The sequence below is a fragment of the Triturus cristatus genome, chromosome 2_2, assembly GCF_964204655.1.
Source record: "Triturus cristatus chromosome 2_2, aTriCri1.1, whole genome shotgun sequence".
Classification (NCBI taxonomy): Eukaryota; Metazoa; Chordata; class Amphibia; order Caudata; family Salamandridae; genus Triturus; species Triturus cristatus.
The window spans coordinates 433,353,861-433,373,516 of record NC_140582.1 but is presented as its reverse complement, the minus strand read 5'-3'; the positions used below and the strand labels follow the sequence as shown (position 1 = coordinate 433,373,516).

General features: G+C 45.1%; 1 protein-coding gene across 1 annotated transcript in view; it reads left to right on the top strand.

Moving 5' to 3' along the window:
• LARP1B (La ribonucleoprotein 1B) overlaps positions 1–19,656 on the top strand; it is a 574,280-nt gene that overhangs the window by 52,341 nt on the left and 502,283 nt on the right. The window contains exon 2 of the mRNA XM_085643073.1: positions 7,768–8,051. The gene's annotated coding sequence lies outside the window, so the exon portion shown is untranslated. The remainder of the gene's footprint in view (positions 1–7,767; positions 8,052–19,656) is intronic.

The following is a 19,656-nucleotide window of genomic DNA, read 5'->3' as shown; positions in this document are numbered from 1 at the left end:
GAATCTGATTTTGGTTTGTTCGGTTTGAGAAGAGAAGGAGTTTTTGAGTTAGGAGTCAAGAGCTGCATAAAAGAGGAAGATGGCTACTATTTTGGGGTTTATATGTGTATCGAACATTCTATGTTCTGGAAATTTGAATGTTTTGTGATGTATTACTTTGAAGTGCTGCAAGGAGCTGGGCAATACAAAGTAATGCATAATGCTAGCCTTCGTGTCCTTAATGAAATCCAGATTCTCTCTTCATCAAACTTGGAGAATCTACATTGTCACCCAGGAGTTGATTAGCTCATTTATGATGTGTAATTTGACTCCCAGAGCTGAGTCAAAGGCCTTTGGTGTGGGGAAGATGTTAATCTTCTCGTGACAGGGTGGCCTTGCGGCTGTGCCCAGCCCCTTGCATATCTTCAAAGGATGCCTACCCTGTCACTTTCAGATATACCTAACATTTGGGACTGCCTCTCTTTTATCCTTCTAGCCAGTCAGGCACCAATCCCAGTGGGAGAGTAGCTGTCCTCAGAACCTTTTTCGGGTGACCACAGAGGAGGGGTTGCTCATTTCCCTGGCCACACCCTGTGGGTGGGCACAGGTGCTCTGCACAAGGGTAAAAAGGTTCTGCCATCTTGACTTTAGGTAGAGAGTGTCTCTGTAGAATTGTTTGCAGTAGGGCACCCAGGACCTTCTGCAAAAGTGGGTAGCGTTACCCCTGGGAAATTTTTACATATTTGTCAAGGAAGGGCCAGGAGTCAATCTTGTGCACAGGCAAGTGGCAGGCATAAATGTGGCACCCCTGGGCACCCTCTTAAGATCACTACTGAACTTGTAGGAGACAGAAGTACTGCACCTGCTGTTGTGACCTTTTTGCTTTATTTTTATTTAAAGTTTTCAAAATGTGCGTCTCTGAGTCCCCTCATTGGACTTTTGTCACTTGGGTGTCATTTTGTTCATTTAAGTATTCACTATTTGTATAAATTGGAGTGGGATTGTGTTTTTTTCCCACCTTTTGACTGTTTTGGTACTTCTAAATGCAATACACATTTTCTAAAGTTAAGCCTGCCTGCTCTGTGCGATAGCTACCAGGAATGGAGTTTAGGTTTAAAGTACTGAAACCTTTTCTAGTCCTGACAAGAATAGTGACACTATTAATTATGATGCACTACTATATACCCAACTAATATCCACTTTCTCACATCTACACATCAATTTTAATGATTATGAATGCATAATTTTTTCTTACTTAGGCATTTATGTTTAAATTTAAACTTCAGAAAAAAAATTATTTAATATATTTACGTTAAATATTTTATTCAAAATTAGGTTGATAGTGCTGTAGCATTTTTTATTTTGTTTAATTTTAAAATGAATACATAAAATGAATGTACACTAATATATAACATAAGAATTGTTTTCTAATTTATTATAAAGTTTAATAAACCATTTTTATTTTCCCCATATTTTACGAATGGATATTTGCGGTCTGTGTGGGGAATACTATCCCAATAATGCAATGAGTGGGGACGGTTGAATCCTAGTTCCAATCATTTCCTGCAATGAATGTATAGTCTGAGTCCAAAAATAGTGGATCGTCTCACATTGCCATGCAAGGAAATTAAAGTCTGCCTCCCCCGCCACACCTTGCAGTCAGAAGTGTCTATGAGGCCCTATTTGTGCCGGAGCATAAGCTCACAAGACGCAATTTCTGTATAACTCTGTATATTGATGAAATTCGTTTTTTGGGAGTGTTGGCAGCAGCTAAGAGTTCAAGTGGGCCAGATTTATCAGGTTCATTCGGATATTTCAGGGTGAGTTTCTTACTAGTCACTTTAAGTCTATGGACTAGATAACGATCCAATGGAGTAGGAAGGTTTTTTGTGGCAATTTTATCCATTACGATAAATTGCTTATCTTTGTAGAAATCTCCACATTTGATTACGTTGAGCTTGCAAAGTTGGGCATATTCTTTCTATTCTTTACACTAAACAATGGATGAATCTGCAGTGGGGAAGATGGGGAGTAGAAGAGAGGGAAGGTTGTCTTTTGCCTTATCGTGTCCCCCACACGCATTCTGTACTGCAGTGTGTTTATTTCGCTCATGCAGTGGTTTGCTTTATTCCATAATGTTACTTTCAGAGATGTTAGGTAAGTTATATCAGTTTCAGTTTTAGAGGCAAAGTGGGGCAAGTATTTGGGGGGTTTTAGCCCGTAGTAGGGAAAGTGAGCTTGAGTACTAAGATAATAAAGTTCCATATCTGGAATGGCAAACCCTCCCATATGATAGAAACAGTGTTAGGGTGGTGCAGGCTATTCGTGGTTGTTTGCCCAAGCAAGTGAAGCACACTAGTAATGAGGGGAGAGTTTAGAAAAAGTGGTTGGTCTATTTGATGGGTATATTTACAAAGCAGTGGCGGAACCTCTGCAGTACCACCATTTTTATTAAGCCACTTTGTCCCGCCATAGACATCGGTAGTTTGTTAGCCAACCAATCATTTGTTCCTCCAGTATAGAGATAGCTCTGCCATAATTTAGGGCTAGGTTTCCCTAGGTTTCTAGACTAATCCATGCACCCAGATATTTAATGGGAGAGGTTGTCCAAGTAAGCGGGTATTCCAGCTCAGATTTGCCTGTTCAAGATGTAACATGAAATAAGCTTGACTTTTCCCAATTGATGGAAAGACACAACCAAACTCCAAATTGGATGAATTCTCTTAGAAAAAGATAGAATTCCTTTTGTGGAATCCTTACATATAAAGTTATATCATCCGTGCATAGGGAGATCAAAAGGAGTCTGTTACCAAATCTCCGAGCATATTGGCAAATTATTGGTGCAGGGTAGCCACAAGGGATTCCAGCGCTCTAGAAAAAAACATGAGTCAATCACAATAGACGCAGAGACTTGTCTATTCAGGTACAGTCTCTTTAATGATTGTAGTGTAAAGTAATTTAATCAATTGTAGGAAGGTGTGGGGGAGTCCCATACATAGTATGGGTGTCAACAAGAATGCTGATTCAAGGGAATCAAAAGCCTTAGTGGCATCAGGATAAATTGCAACATCCTCCATTTCCTCAGCTATTTGGTGAAGTAGGGCAAAGAGTGTTCACAGGTTGTATGTGGTTGATCTTCCAGGCATGGACTCTGCCTGGTTGGGAAGGACCAGGTCCGGTAGCAATGGTAAAAGCCAGTCTGCAAGGATTTTAGCTAGTATTTTGCATTGCAGTTTATCAGCGACAATGGTCTATAAGATTCAATGTCAGTATCGGGTTAATTAGGTTTAAGCAGGTTTATGATTATGGCTTTGGGCATTGAGTCGGGTAGTTCATCCCTCTCCAGGACTTCCTTATAAACAAAGTGTACTTGAGGTACTAATAGTTTTATGTACATATGAGCCTGCCACTTTATTGTTAGGCAGTCTTTTAATAGCGTCAGTGATTTCGCCCAAAGTTATCTGGCATGCCAGGAATTGCCTCTGGGTGTCACTTGGCCGGGCCAATGAGACTTTACCAAAGTATACTGCTATCTTATCTGGGGCATACTGCTTGTGTAAAGTGTGCAGAGCCGTGAAGTAGTGCATGAACACACTTCCAATATCATTGAAAGCATATCTTAGCCCGCCTGCTGAGTTGTGTATTTGTTACACCGCAGTAGCTGCCCAGGGCTTTCTGATAGCATTAGCTAATGCTTTCCCAGGCCTGCCGCCCTCACAATATATTTGTGCTCTTGTGTATTTATCCAGGTAGTTAGCTCCTCTCCGCAATCTTGTTTTACATAATTCCTCCATGACTTCCGGGGTATCGGCACTAGCAAACCTAGCTGTTGGATTTCGGATTCCATCTTGGTGAGGTAGGCATGCAGAATTCGAAGAGCCCTAGGACCATAAGTACCTTAGACGAAAGCTACTATATCAGGTTATACCTTGAGAGTCCCAGTGGTTGAAATCGGAGGAGCACTGGCCAGTGATCAGATAAAGTACGGGTAAGGTGTGTCACTTCCATTGTCTATGTACTAACATTTTTAGATACAAGCCACAAGTCCAGCCTCAACCACATGTTATGTGTCCCTGAATAGTATATGCCTTGTTAGAGGGCCAGATTTCTTTTTTGCCAGATAGCATTCAAATGACCATCAACTAATATACTGTTAAGAGCCGTTGCCGAGTTATTTGTCCTCTAGCTAGAGAGTGCGACCTGTCTAGTAATGGGTCCGTTGTATTAAAATCACCACCCCATATTACTGGACCAGCGTTGTCTGTTCAAATGTGTCCCCAGAGTGTATGGTAGAAGTCAGGGGTGTCCGTAGTGAGGCCGTATGTGTTCACTAGTGTCAAAAGGCTACAAACCCAGCAATCCCCGCAGAATTTTGAATCTCCCTTCAGGATCAGCTAGCGAGTGTGCAAGCCCACAATATGCCTATTGCAACCAAATGGGGAGAGGATGTAGCCTAACAGCTAGGGCGGTCGACCTCAAATCTGAGTAACCAGGTTGGAGTCTCGGCAACGACGCTCAACATCCTGTGATTCTGGGCAATTCACTAAATCTCCCAGTGCCTAACAAAAATGAATGTCGTCTCATGTAACGCAACTGGTGCTCATGTAAAGCGCTCTGATACCTGATTACGGGTCAAGTTGGCGCTATATAAAACTTCATTAAAAAAAAAATTGTTTGTGTTGCGTGGTAGGTTCGACCTAAAACAGTGTTCCACATTTGATGAGGATAGCTACTCCTCTTGCGTTGGACAAGTAGAAAGCAGTGTAGGCAAGATCTGCCCATTTATTTAACAGGTGTTTATCATTTCTGGGCATCAAATGCATTTACTGTAGACGCGCTATATCTACATTGTGTCTCTGCTGGTATGCAATGATTTGTCTGTGCATCCTAGGGTTATTTAGCCCGCAGACATTCCAAGTTAGTATGTCTGCCCTCGACCGCTATTGCTTGTGGCAAGTTTCATTGATCAGGGGAATTATATGATATGTTAGTTTGTGTACTTTACTCGCATAGGTACCACGTGTGTCCCATCTTGTGTTACACCAGCGTATTTTAATAACAGCATCAGCATTCGTTTCCCACAACATTTCCGTTCCCGACCCATGCCGAACCCCAAACTTTGCTGACAAAATCTAACCCCACTCATGTCCCAAGATCCAGAACTACTTGGTGTCTGTGGAACATACATAACTTGTCTTTACAAGGACCAGTGTGAAGAAATATTTGCCCTTGAGTTTACCAAAGGGTGGTGGCCATTGCCTAGGGTCCCGGCTGCGGGGGTACCCTGCTGTAGTGTCTTTATATTTGGTGGGTCAACATGGTAGCAATTAGCATCCGGCAGGGCATTCCCTAGTGTAGTTCCATACTGGCTGCTGTGGAGACCAGCATCTTGTAGTGTGCAACGAGCTACTTCCGCCCCCATCGGGGATCAGCTACAAGGATCCTCCTAGGGCTGGAGTTACAGGTTCAGAGTCAGAATCCAGGGGGATCGGTCAGCTCCTGCACTGTGCTTTTGCGCATTTGGAGACCGAAGCTTTTTCAGGTAAGCAGTAACCTGCTGGGGCTCTGTGAAGATTTTAGTTGTACTTTTATGGGACATGTGCAGTCAGACCGGGTATAACATGGCTTACTGTATGTTAAGCTCTCTCAGCATCTTTTTTGCTGGCAGAAGTGTGCAGCTCGCTCCCTGAACTGCCAATCTGAAGTCAGGAAATCAAGAAATACAGCCTCCTCAATATTGCAGTTCCTTTTGCTCACTTGCCAGCTGGAGCACAGCATCTCTGTCCTGGTAATTCAATGGTTTAGCTATAATGTGTCGAGCAAGTGCACCTGGAGGAGGTCAGGAAGCTAACAGACTGTGTGCCCTCTCCACAAAGAACATCTTGGAGAAGGAGTCTGAGCATGGGTGTCGTCAGTAATGACACGACAAAGTTTGCCATCTTGCCAGTGCTTATCGACTCAGCCACTCCTAATGTGTGCAAATTATTGCACCTTGACCTGTCTTCTAGGTCTTCATTTTTAGCTTTAATTGACTTCAGGGCTTGATGTGTAGCAGTTTCTCCTTTTCTGCCTGCTGTGTATCTTCCTCTGTTGATATGAAGTGTTACGCTTCTGTGTTGCGGACTTCATGTTTATCCAAATTAGCTGCAATAGTGTCAATTCTAGTGCTGAAAGTGTCTATTTTTTATCTATCAAGGTGAGGCTAGAGTGGAGATGATATAGTAATTTCCTGACCTCCAGAGTTTCCGCCTCTTTTTGTGACTGTTCTTGCATTGTGGAGGTTGGCTCTTCAGTTTCTGCCTATTTAGATGACTTCAGACCCTCATATGGCAGCTTTGGTTGTCTGGGATCTGCATTTTTCCCCATGGTGCTGTATAAGTACCTCGGATCCAACGTCCAGGTGGATGCTACGTAGTCCAGATTCATCAGCTATTTGCTTTGCTGTGCCGTGAACTCCAGGCTCGGCTCCCAAAGTACACGCTTGGCTCGCCACTCTCTCATCTCCCACTCGGGCTCCTTTACTCCAGTCAGCCAGCATCATTCATTCAAGAAGAGGAACTAGTGAGCTGCTCTCCGCTCCTAAATAGCTGGTGCCTAGTATTCACACAGCCCCTTTCCATATGAACTGTCTCAGGTGGTGCTTCTCCAGGTGTGCAGTTCTTGGCCTTGCTGCCCGCCGCACCCTGGATCTCCTTTTCTTCTGCACAGCCGGTGCCATGATCCCAGAGCCACTAAATGAGGGCCCTCTCAGCCCCAATCTGTTGCTTCAGGTCTCGGGGCAACGGATTACCATCACCGATGAGATCCCCAACTACAGCCCACGCGGTTGCTGCCTCCTAGGTAGTGCTCAGACGGCCCTCACTCAGCGTTCACTGTGACAGATCAGAGAGCCCACTTTCTTCATCCTAGGCTGTTGAGGGCGACTCACTGGACTCATAGGCTGAGGATTCAGTCAAGTTTATGGACCCCATGCACATGGTATCTGTGATTAGAGGCCACACACGCCAGAACTCCCGATTTATGCATCCATCTTGGCTCCAGGCAGGCCATGCCCCAGTCTATTTACTGTAAATCCACCCTCTTCCCGCTGTCTCTTGTTTGTAACCCATCCCCCACCCTCATCCCTCGTATTGCTTTCCCCCACATCCCTCCCACGTCGTTTTTACGCATATTGCACAGCAGCACAGGCTGCTGTGCAACATGACTTAAAGGCCATAAACGCTATGATACGCTCAACGCTGGCCACAGTCATACCTAGTTTTCTTTTTTATTTTAAGCCATGTTGCACACCAGCTTCTGCTGCTGTAGAACATGTCTAAAAAAAATTGACAAAGCCAATAGATCTTGCATAGGCGAAACGTATTTGCTTTGCCAATGCTTGTTTTTTCATACTGTTGCATTGTGTGTATGGACTTCCTGGTTGCAAACGGCGGAAGGTGGTTGTCCCTCCTATTGTTCAGTTTTTAAATTTAAACCATTTATTAAAAAGCGTATGTTTTAGACTCTATAAAATTCGTGGTGTTTTATTTGTGTAATTCAAATATTGTATGGCTTTTTAGCAGAAATAACAAAGTATTACCATCGGTCTTTACTGGAGTATTAGCCCTGAAATTAATACATTTCATTTTCTCCTGTGTTTTGTTAACGTTTACAAAACTGAATGAAGGTATCCGTCAGTATTGTTTGTTCAGTAGAGGTGACTGGCCTGTGACTTCAGCACATTGCCTAAACATTTTGTTAATGTATTTATTTTTACCTAAATCTTGCGCCACTTAAAATCCGTTTCAGGTATTTTATTGGTAAAGGCGCTTCTTCTCGTCATATCCTCTGCCTGACGATGTCAAATGAAGGCGGGAACACCGTGTACCACGTTAATGCTTTCCACATGCAGCTGCCAAGTTTACCTGCTGTTCCGATAACATTCCATTGGCGGAACGTGACGTGGGAACTCCACATTATTCTGCGTCATAACATAAGTCTGCGTTTCCCGTCCCGGCCTGGGGCATCAGACTGTCGGGGAAATGGAAACAGGTCAGCCGGCGATATCCTGAGGAGGTTCATAAAAAATCAAGGTAAATGAATTTTTCAAAAACATTTCCTCTTTTTTAAACGACGTATCTATTAGTTGTTTCAAGTCTGCATTTTGTTTAGAAAATGTTTGTATCAGATTTTGCTACCTGGAGCTGGGTAGATAACACGACGAACTAGGGCGGACACCTGTGAGTTAAACGACCAGCACACCTACGCCTAGCGGCCAAGTGGTGACGCCTTCAGCCTGTCCTGGCTTTTCACCCAACAGCAGATCGACATTTATGTTCATTATTTAATTTACATACGTATTGTCAGATATAGAGAAAACTCCACCCAACAGGGTTTCAGAGTGCGGAACAATGCATATTTATTTGACAACTGAAAGTCATCTACATATTGACTGTGGTAATACTGACCAAACATTGCTACGTATGTGCAACATCTGCCGACATTTTTACAGAGGAAATGATTCACAAAACCGATGTGTACATGCAGTTCAGGTAAGTGATGCGTGTTAGCGAAAACAAATAGAAGGCACAACTACTGTGATTTTAACACCACATTGGCGTTGTGCACATCGGCAAAGAGTGCACAATGACCGAATAAGAGAGAGGAAAAGTGAAGCATGAGTATATAGGACAGATGAGTGAAAGTCCCGCGGATATTATAGAACTATGAGATCAGAGAAATACATTGAGGTCAGTTGAAAACCTGCAATAACATCAAATTTTTGGTCACAAATAGAAGGGAGAAAGAAAGGTTACCGGTGCATTAAACCGAGAGGGCAATACATGGCACATCAACCATGAGGAGAACGACAGCAGAAGGAGAGAACATGTTGGCAATGTCATTATAGAGACGTGCTGACACACTGAGTAAAGATAGGGAGAGTCTAGTAGGAATGAAAGTTAAGGCCAAATATTTGAAGCCACCATATCTAGTTTTAAATGCACACCACAATTTCGAGAAATCAAGCTCTTTAGCTGTGTGTTGTAGAATGCTTAGCATTTTGTATTTAATGGATGCCTTTTTGAGCTTGATCTCAAATGATACAGCTCCAGACGTTCGGAAAAGGCGTATGTTTAATAGTATAAACACAAGGTATGCAGTACAGGATACAGAAGCAAGTTCCTTAACAAGGCAGTCTCCTCCAACTGTCTCCCGATCCATCCACGTCCCTGGTTATACTGCCTTCGACATCACACCACCACCTTCCTTACTCTATTCTACCTTCACCTTCCATACACATAGACTGCACCTACCTCACATGAACCCCTTACCAACACTTAACAAAAGCTACACACCAACAAAATAGAAAATACCTGGAGCAATTACTTACACCAAAGCAAAATCATTGAACTTCCCAGGAGCTGTGATAGTCCTTTATAGTCTCTCCAAACAAGCATTCATCCCCTGTGTGCTACATCTGCTTGTATACTAAATACTCCATGGAAACACATATCCAAAATACATTGCTATCATCATTCTTACCCACGTACTCTTTTCGATCTCACTTCCACCCTGACATACCAAAGCTTTCTTCCCATTACATGAATGCCCATCCTCAAAACTTACTGCTGACCTTAAGACTTGCACTATCCTATTCTTAACTAATTGGCCAACTTTGGCCTTGGGCCTAAAGGTGAGACACAGCCTCCTCTCAATATAACTTCTCATCCTCTCTTGATACTTCTTAACCCGTCTACATTATCTCCACATCATTCATTTCAGTCACCTCACCCTCTTGTCTCTTGAGCATCCACCACAGAGTCAACTTAGTTGTGGGTATCCTCTTTCTCGGCAATTCAAAAGGAGATCTCCCTGTGAAAGAGTTGGGTGTAGTTCCATAGGATTGTTAATGGGACCTCAGAGATTGCCTCCAAAACAATCCTGATTGCAGCACAAGCTGAATGGATTCTTTCACAACTCAATACATCTTTTTTTTCCCGAATTGCCTCTTGGTTGTATAATACCTCTCTTGAATGTCTGATATCACTAAATCTCTGAAAATCTTACATTTTGGCCAAGACAAATTGTACTCCATTACAGAATTCTTTTTCAGCAAAACATCTTCAAAAAACCAAATCATCGCTTCTGTGGTGATACTTTATATCATATGTACCTCTGGCTATTTTGGGGGGAAAAATCAACCAGAACTACAGCATACCATTCCTTCAGTGGAAGCATACCGAAAAGACCCATGATTTCAATAGAAAATTTCCTCAAGGGACCACTATGAGTTGTACATGGCTTGTCATGTCTGCAGATTGTGCAATATCTGAAAGAAACACGTTAGTTAGATTCCTCACCTTAGAATATGCCCAGGCGTCAGGCAATACCCCTTGTGCGTCGCTAGGCGTCCTCTGCGTCCGTCGTTGGCGTCGTGCGCCGGAATGACGTCGTCAGAGTACTTGGATGCCGCCCTCACGCGCTGACGTCAGACAGCGCCGATCCGGGAAGAGCTTACCCCTTAGTCACTTTTTGACTAAACTTTTTTGACTCTTTTTGGTCTTCTGTCGACTCGACTCTGGTGCCGGTAGGATGCCTGGATTTAAAGCCTGTGACTCCTGTCATCAACTGATGTCGGTAACTGACCACCATCGCCGGTGCCTTTACTGCCTGGGGGTCGACCACGACGCGGAGTCGTGCCTCGATTGTCAGGCTTTGACCTCGAAAGCTAGGCGGTCCCGTAAGATTCTCGAGCTTCGGCACTCGGCTCCGCGGCGTTCACGGTCCCGGTCCAGGAGGAGGTCCAAGGACCGGTCGCGGAGCCGCAGCCACCATCATCGCTCGTCGGGCTCGAAGTCTTCGGGTAAGTCGAAGCGATCAAAGAAGTCCAAGAGGCGACACCGCTCTTCGGACACCCCTCGCCGGTCGCGCGACTCGGCCGAGGGTCAGGGTGGTCCCACCCCCGCGGCTCCGTCAGAGCCGCAGGAGCCGCGTCCGTCTCCATACCCGCCGGTCCCTGGGACTGAAGCGACTCAGGCGGAGGTCAGTGCTTTCCTCTCGGCCATGAGGGGCCTGGCTCCGCCGTCGACGCCTGCCGGCGCGCCTTCAGGCCCCGCGGGCTCGACTGGGCGACCTCGCGTGCCGACGGCTCCGGCCCCGTCGTCGACTTCGGTCCCGACGCCGCAGGTCCCCGAGGGATCCAGGCCTGGTTCTCTGCCGGCGCCGGTCGACCTCACGACGCCTCCTCCGCCGGCACCGACACCAGTTCCGCCTCTGGCGCCGTCCCCAGACGACGCCGTTCACCGGTTTAGCCCCGGTCCGGGTCCGGCACCGGTGCGGCGCCGCTCGACGCCGCACCCAACGCCGATGGATGTGCCTTTCATCTACCGCCCGGCTCCGATCATTCCTCCTGTTTATCAGGAATCGGATGAGGGGTCTGAGGACCCTATGGCCAGACAGGCCCAACTTTCACAGGACGGGGCAGACGAACTGGGGGATGCCAGTGGTCTGGACACCTCCCCGGACGCTGGTTTCATCTCTCCTTCGACTGTGGCCTCGGAGGAAGGTGCAGCTTTCTCAGTGGTGCTGCGCAAGGCGGCCGAAGCCCTGGGGCTCTAGTTGCCTTCTGTGGCCGTGAGGACTAACATCCTCACAGAGGTGCTTCAACCGTCAGCAAGCTCCACAGAGCCTCTGCTGCAGTTCAATGAGGCCCTCATAGACGTTCTGCAGGGCACTTGGTCCAAGCCCTCCACAGTTCCTCCTGTGGATCGGAACGTGGCCCGGCGCCACCGCCCGGCTCCGGGCGACCCCAGTTTCCTGTCCCAACACCCCACCCCCGAGAGTCTGGTTATCCAGGCCTCAACTTCCCAATCCTCCTTCCCGTCCGCTCCTCCGGATCGGGAATCCAAGAGGTTGGAACAGTTCGGAAAGAAGCTGTTCTCTTCCCTGAGTTTGGGCCTGCGGTCTTTGAACACCGCTTGCCTCTTGGACTGTTTCTCCCACTCTCTGTGGGAGGCAGTGGAGGACGTGCTGCCCCTGTGCCCGGAGGGGGCCCGGACACGACTCGCCCAGGTGCTTACTGACGGGCGAGATGCGGCACGACATGCCATACGGTGTGGACTAGACACCACGGACTGGGTAGGGCGATTTCCACCACGGTGGCGCTCCGGCGACACGCCTGGCTGCGGTTCACATCTTTCTCGGGGGATGTCCAGAGTACCCTCCTGGATATGCCCTTTGATGGCACTCGCCTTTTTGGTGAGAAGGCGGATAGTGCGCTGGCTCGTTTCAAGGACTCCCGGGCTACGGCCAAGTCCTTGGGCCTCTCGGTCCCGCGGCCGCAAACTTCCGCCTTTCGTCCCTTTCGTGGCCAAGGAATGGGCACCTCCTCACGTCCGCCTAGCCACCGGCCGCAGACCCAACCTGCATGAGGTCGCGGACGTGGATTCTGCCGAGGCGGTACTGGAGGACAACGTGCCGGTCAGTCCACATCCACCCCGGCAGCATCCGCCTCAAAGCCCTCCTAGTCCGAGCTTTCAGGCCCATTCCACGCCAGTGGGCGGCAGAGTTCACCATCACCTGCTCCACTGGCGATCCATCACATCGGACAGGTGGGTGCTGCAAACCGTCCAAAGGGGATACTCCCTCCCCTTCGAGACGACCCCTCCAGCCATGCCACCGCAGTGCCACCGTATGTCGGGCGATCACTTGAATCTTCTGCGGGAGGAAGTTACGGCCCTCTTGGCCAAAGAGGCCGTCGAGCGCGTTCCTGGTCCAGAAGTAGGTCGTGGTTGCTATTCCCAATACTTTCTGGTTCCCAAGAAGGGCAAAGGGGACCTACGCCCTATCTTGGACCTCAGGAGCATCAATGCCTTCCTCCGGAAGGAACGGTTCAAGATGCTCACTTTAGATCAGGTTCTGGCTGCCCTCGACCCTGGAGACTGGATGGTAGCGTTGGACTTGCAGGACGCCTATTTTCACAACCTGTCCAGTCTCCACCTCCATGCGTGGAGATTGAGCGGCGACAGTTGATGCCATTTGACTTGCCTCCTGAAGTCTGCGATGTGATTCTGGCAGCCAGGCGTCCCTCCACAAAATCGGTATACGCCTGCAGGTGGAACAAATTTGTGGCATGGTGCACAGCAAAGGCTGTGGATCCCCTTTCCGCCCCTCTCTCTGAGGTTCTCCTCTTTCTTCTTTCTTTGGCCCAGCAGGGCTCTGCTCTGGGCACCTTGAAAGGTTATCTTTCTGCAATCTCTGCTTTCTTACGGCTTCCTGATCAGCCTTCTCTTTTCAAGTCCCCTGTTGTTTCGCGTTTTCTTAAAGGCATTACTCACATGTTCCCTCCTGTCCCCTTCGTAATGCCTCAGTGGGATTTGAATCTTGTCTTGACCTTTCTGATGTGCGCTCCCTTTGAGCCTCTTCACAATTGTCCCCTTCGTCTTCTGACTCTTACGACTGCTTTCCTGGTAGCTATCACCTCGGCTAGACGGGTGAGTGAGCTCCAGGCTCTGTCATCTAAGCCTCCTTTTCTTTCTGTTCATCCGGACAAGGTTTTCCTCCGGACTCGTCCTTTTCTTCCAAAAGTGGTGATCCCCTTTCACATCGGGCAATCTGTCACATTGCCCACCTTCTTTCCGCCTCCGCATCCTTCGAAAGAGGAAGAGAGGCTCCACCGTCTGGACCCCAAACGGGCGCTGTCCTTTTATCTGGACTGCCCCAGACAGTTCCGGGTGGACGACCAACTTTTTGTTGGATACGTAGGTGCTAAGAAGGGGAGGGCTGTACACAAGCGGACCATCTCACGGTGGGTCGTATTGTGTATAAAGGTTTGTTATTCCCTGGCGAAAAAGGACCCTGAGAGCCCATTCCACCCGGACCACAGCGGCGACTACTGCCCTTGGACGGGGAGTTCCCTTGCAGGACATCTGTCAGGCGGCGACGTGGGCCTCACTGCACACGTTTGCCAAGCACTATTGCCTGGACAGCCAAGTCCGGAGAGATGGCTTCTTTGGCCGTTCTGTTCTCCAGGACTTTCTGGTGTGATCTCCGACGTCATTCCGGCGCACGACGCCAACGACGGACGCGGAGCCGCAGACGACGCCTAGCGACACGCAAGGGGTATTGCTACAAAAATCTTTCCGGATCCAGCCTGACGCCTGGGGATATTCTAAGGTGAGGAATCTAACTAACTAATGTTTCTTACAGATACATCGTTACTGAAGGTAAGTAACTTGTTCTTATAACCCATATATGCACCCAAGTATCAGTGCTTGGCCAACAATTATATTCTCTGACCTTCCTTTTGGTGTAATACATATTACTATGTCATTGATGGCATAACTCTGTAATTTCCCCCCACAACCCTTCCGGAGGATAATCTTCTCTCCCCTATTGACAAAACCATTACAAGTCGACAATCCCTTTTTCACTTCCCAACTCAACATAGTTGCTTCGTAGAAGTCTCTCCTCTGGTCAGCCTTGTACTTTAAACTTCTTTACTTCTTCAAAAGTTTCACCCTTCGGAATTTCATTCTTCCAAGGCTCCTTTGACAGAATCATACCATGTTTGCCTATACATTACTCTAGAACATGTTCATAAGAGACTGTGAATTTGCACTACTCCTCTTCCACAGCCATGTCATTTGAACTTGAAAGTAACCTAGACAATTCATCTCTCTGCTCATTCAATCTTACTGGGACATATTCCACTCTATGATTATAAGAATGCAGTTTAGACAGTAATCTTATTAACTATGACGTCAGAGCTATTCCTCACCCCTGCAGCAAAAAAATTCACCAAGGATGGTGATCAGTGTGAATCTCGAACATAGTGCCCCAAAGAATGCTCTGCAGCCCTGGTGCAGCATAACAGTTCCAGCTCAATGACCGAATAATTGTTTTCTGCAGGATGCAGAGCTTGAGACCCATCAAGTATACCAAGCCCTCAGACGTGCCGTTCTGCATAAGTATTGCCCCTAAACCGTAACCAGATGCACTCATAGCTAAAATTCAAACTTTTCTTGCCTCAAACGATTTCAAACATGGTGCCATCAATATTTCATGTTTGATAACTTCAAAGGTCTTCCCTGGTTCTTGCCCCAAAACAAATCTGCCATGTTCCACCTCAGTTGAGTAATTCTCTACAAATCTAGAATAAAACTGGGTAAGGACTAAAAAGGGCAGTAAACATTCCTCGCATGCTGTAGGAGGCACCATTTTGATCTCCTTCGCATGATCTTCTTTCAGTTGGACACCACCCTTGGTTATCCTGTGCTCCAAGTACTCTACCTCACTCCTTCCAGACTTGCACTTGCTGCGTTTAACTGTCAAGTCCATATTCTGTAGTGCTAATGGTATGTTCACAAAATGTACATCATGTTCTTTGTTGTTACTTCAAAACTCCAGAATGTCATTTTATATAAATGTTATGTTAATGTTTGAAAAACAGCCACAACACTTGCCACACCAATCTGTATTCGTTTGCACTGAAATGCAGCCTCCAGTATGATGAAGGCTGTCAAGCATCTTGGGTCCCAACCAATCCAACCTGATTGCAGACCCTGGTCAAATCAATGGATGAAAGGAATCTGACCCCAGAAGCCAAATATAAGAATCCTGAAAATTTGGTAGTGGGTAACTGTCCAGCTATATTGCCTTATCGAGGCATCTTATGTCGATGCAAAGTCTTAATTTGTGTGAACTCTTTAAGGAAATTATGACTGGAGACAACCAGTAAAAACTTTTAGTGGGTTAAATGTCCCTAGAACGCAAATCTTTAGGTACTTCTTTCAGCCTTGGTACATTCCTGATCGTCTGCCTTATTGCTTACCTTCCTTTCTTTTAATAATACAGTGTTTAAACTATTGAGCTTGGCATGCTTATTCCTAAATACACTTCCAACCTCTTTTTTCCAGTGTTCCATATTTAGTGACAACTTCATCCTTTTCACTCTCCAGCCCCAGTGCCTGGATACCTTCTCGGGTGAATAGTGCACTATACAAATCAATATAACATAACATAACATAACATAACTCACCATATTTGCTGTGTACACAGGAGTGTCAGCCCTTTGGACTAATCTCATACGCAATTCCTCCTGTTGCAGCTATCAGAAAATTGCTTCTACTTTCAGTGTTGCATAAACTGTCCTCTTCGTTCTGCTTCCCTCTAAACATAATTCTGCCCAAACAAACCCTTCTAGTTCTACCTTACAACAGGTATATCTTCCTGGGTGAATGTCTGAATAGGTTTATTACCCTGCCAGAGCTTTTTAAATGATGGTATACCCATTATTGGATATGAATCCACCATGACATTCACAATTAAGCCATCCATCAAGATGTCATGCCTGGGTAGATCCAAAGTCAAAGTCAAAACAAGCTTTATTCGGTATATGAGTATATAGGATGTATGTCGTTACAACGCACACTTTTACAACGCATGCACTTACAACACATTTTTTACAACGCAACATCCACTACAACGCATTCCATTACAACGCAGGACACTACAACGCATTTTTAAAAACTACCTTTACAACGCATTCCATTACAACGCATACTACCTTTACAACGCATACCATTACAACGCATAATATTACATTGGATTTAAGGTAAGTATTGGATAGTATAGGGGTAAAAATTACTATTCTTACTCCAGGGGGTGCAACAGTAGGGTAAGTGTTGGATAGTATAGGGGTAAAAATTACTATTCTAACTCCAGGGGGTGCAACAGTAGGGCAAGTGTTGGATAGTATAGGGGTAAAAATTACTATTCTATCTCCAGGGGGTGCAACAGTAGGGCAAGTGTTGGATAGTATAGGGGTAAAAATTACTATTCTAACTCCATGGGGAGCAACAGTAGAGTAAGTGTTGGATAGTATAGGGGTAAAAATTACTATTCTAACTCCAGGGGGTGCAACAGTAGGGTAAGTGTTGGATAGTATAGGGGTAAAAATTACTATTCTAACTCCAGGGGGTGCAACAGTAGGGTAAGTGTTGGATAGTATAGGGGTAAAAATTACTATTCTAACTCCAGGGGGTGCAACAGTAGGGCAAGTGTTGGATAGTATAGGGGTAAAAATTACTATTCTAACTCCAGGGGGTGCAACAGTAGGGCAAGTGTTGGATAGTATAGGGGTAAAAATTACTATTCTAACTCCAGGGGGTGCAACAGTAGGGCAAGTGTTGGATAGTATAGGGGTAAAAATTACTATTCTAACTCCAGGGGGTGCAACAGTAGGGCAAGTGTTGGATAGTATAGGTGTAAAAATTACTATTCTAACTCCAGGGGGTGCAACAGTAGGGTAAGTGTTGGATAGTATAGGGGTAAAAATTACTATTCTAACTCCAGGGGGTGCAACAGTAGGGCAAGTGTTGGATAGTGTAGGGGTTTTAATGTAATATTATGCGTTGTAATAATATGCGTTGTAAAGGTAGTATGCGTTGTAATGGAATGCGTTGTAAAGGTAGTTTTTAAAAATGCGTTGTAGTGTCCTGCGTTGTAATGGAATGCGTTGTAGTGGATGTTGCGTTGTAAAAAATGCGTTGTAAGTGTAGTGCGTTGTAAAAGTTGCGTTGTAAAGGTTGTTCCCCGAGTATATATCCATAAACCCATTCTACATAAAAGACAAACAAATAATCATAAAATGTTACAATAGTCAAATTATTTCCACAATTAATTTTATATTACAGCACATAAGAACTACAGGCTAAAAATGCATTTATGTTTTTTTTTAAAAAATAGATCAAAGTTTTCAGATCAAAGAGTGTACAACCTATTCCGATTCATAAACCAGTGATTCCAAGTGTAAAAGTTCCTTCCTTCGCTTAATGGCCAGTTGAATGAAGACAATTACCGCATTACATATCGAAACATGTTCTAAATTGCAAATAAAATAAAAGGCGGTTTTATAGGAGTACAATCTGTTAGAGATAAAAAGTGGGCGTAAAATTGATTTCCTTAAGTCCCTAAAGTTGCAAAATAGTACAAAGTGCAGGGTGCTTTGGGCAGATTTACCATCACACGGACACTTTGGCAGGATTGCGCTCCATTTACCCATCTTTGGGAATGCTATCTGAAAATGCAGCGTACACAGCCTTAATCTAGTTAAATAAAATCTATGTTGGGTATTTCTAATGAAAATGAGGTATGGCTGGGTTCCCAACGATAAAGATCCTTCACGATATGATCTAACACTTGATTTGGTACACAACACGGCTTCCCTTGTTTTTTCCCTGGATATAAAAAGTCTCCTTTTTAACTCCCCCTTACTATAACTCTCTATACTCATAGGATCTCTATGGTCAAGTTTTGCATCACACTCAGTAAGAAGACCATTGATATATTTTAGCCATGGTATTTTCTTCCAATGGTCGAGTGTGAGACAATCACGTATAATTTCCTTAGTAAAGTGAGTTTCGTCCTTTATCCAGATTCGATACCATAGTGTTAGGGCAGACATACTAATCATATCGCTTAGAAAAGGTACATCTGTTTCCCTATGGGCGATATAGGTAGTCGTGGAATTGGGAACTGATAACACTCTTCGTAAAAATTTAATTTCCAGTTTTTGCGGTGGGGAAGTATCTGCCATACCCCATAATGCTCCACCGTAGCATACCCCTGATATACATTTGCTTCCATATAGTTTTAAAATCTCTCGCACTGGCTTATTGCCTATTTTTTTAGAAAATCTAAAAATAGCCTCACTTGTCCTTAAACATTTCAGTTTACATAAGTTGATATGTGCATTCCAAGTACCTTTACAGTTAAAAAGTAACCCCAGATAAGAAAAAGTTGATGTCCTTTTAATTGGTATACCATGGACATTATGGGTTCTACTTTTGAGTTTACCTTTTCCACACGTCATAACCAGGGTCTTAGACAAATTTATTGCTAAGTCTTTACCGGTCATAAGATTAGAAAAGTTATCTATTAAGAGTTGAAGGCCATTTACAGTCCTGGAAATCAGGACTGCATCATCAGCATATAATAAAACTGGTGTTACACGTTTACCAACAATAGGGGCATCAGCCTTCAAACTCTGCAGCAAAGAGTCAATTCCATTGATGTACAATCAAAATAAAAGGGGGGCCAGGAAACATCCTTGTCTGATCCCTCGGGTTACTCTAAAGTGCGTAGTGCATTCCCCTTTCTGTCCATATCGTATCTTTGATGTTAGATGGACATATATTTGCGACAAAAGGCTAATGATATTGTGTGGGGCACCCATCCCTTCCACAGTTTGCCATAACATGGTGTGGTTTACAAGGTCAAATGCGCTGGAGAGGTCAACAAAGCAGAGATGGAGTAAACCTGCTTTTGCTTTTCCCTATGAGCAATTCTAGGTTGACACACTACTCAACCGTACTGATTTCCCTTCTGAAACCATATTGGGCTTCGGGTAGAATGTTATTATCCTTAACCCAGCATTCTAATCTGACTAGCAAAATTCTACCCATAAGTTTAAATGTCGAATCAAGAAGAGAAATCGGACAGTAACATTTTGCGCTAGCTCTATTGCCTTTTTTAAAAATAGGGACAATCACACTTTCGGCCCAGATTGCGGGCAGCACACCATCAGAAATTGCGTTAAAAAAATTAACTAAAATGGGGGACCAAAAGTCGACATTATGTTTAAAAATATCTATCAGAACCCCCTCCAGGCCGCTTGCACTATTTTGTAGAGCGGTT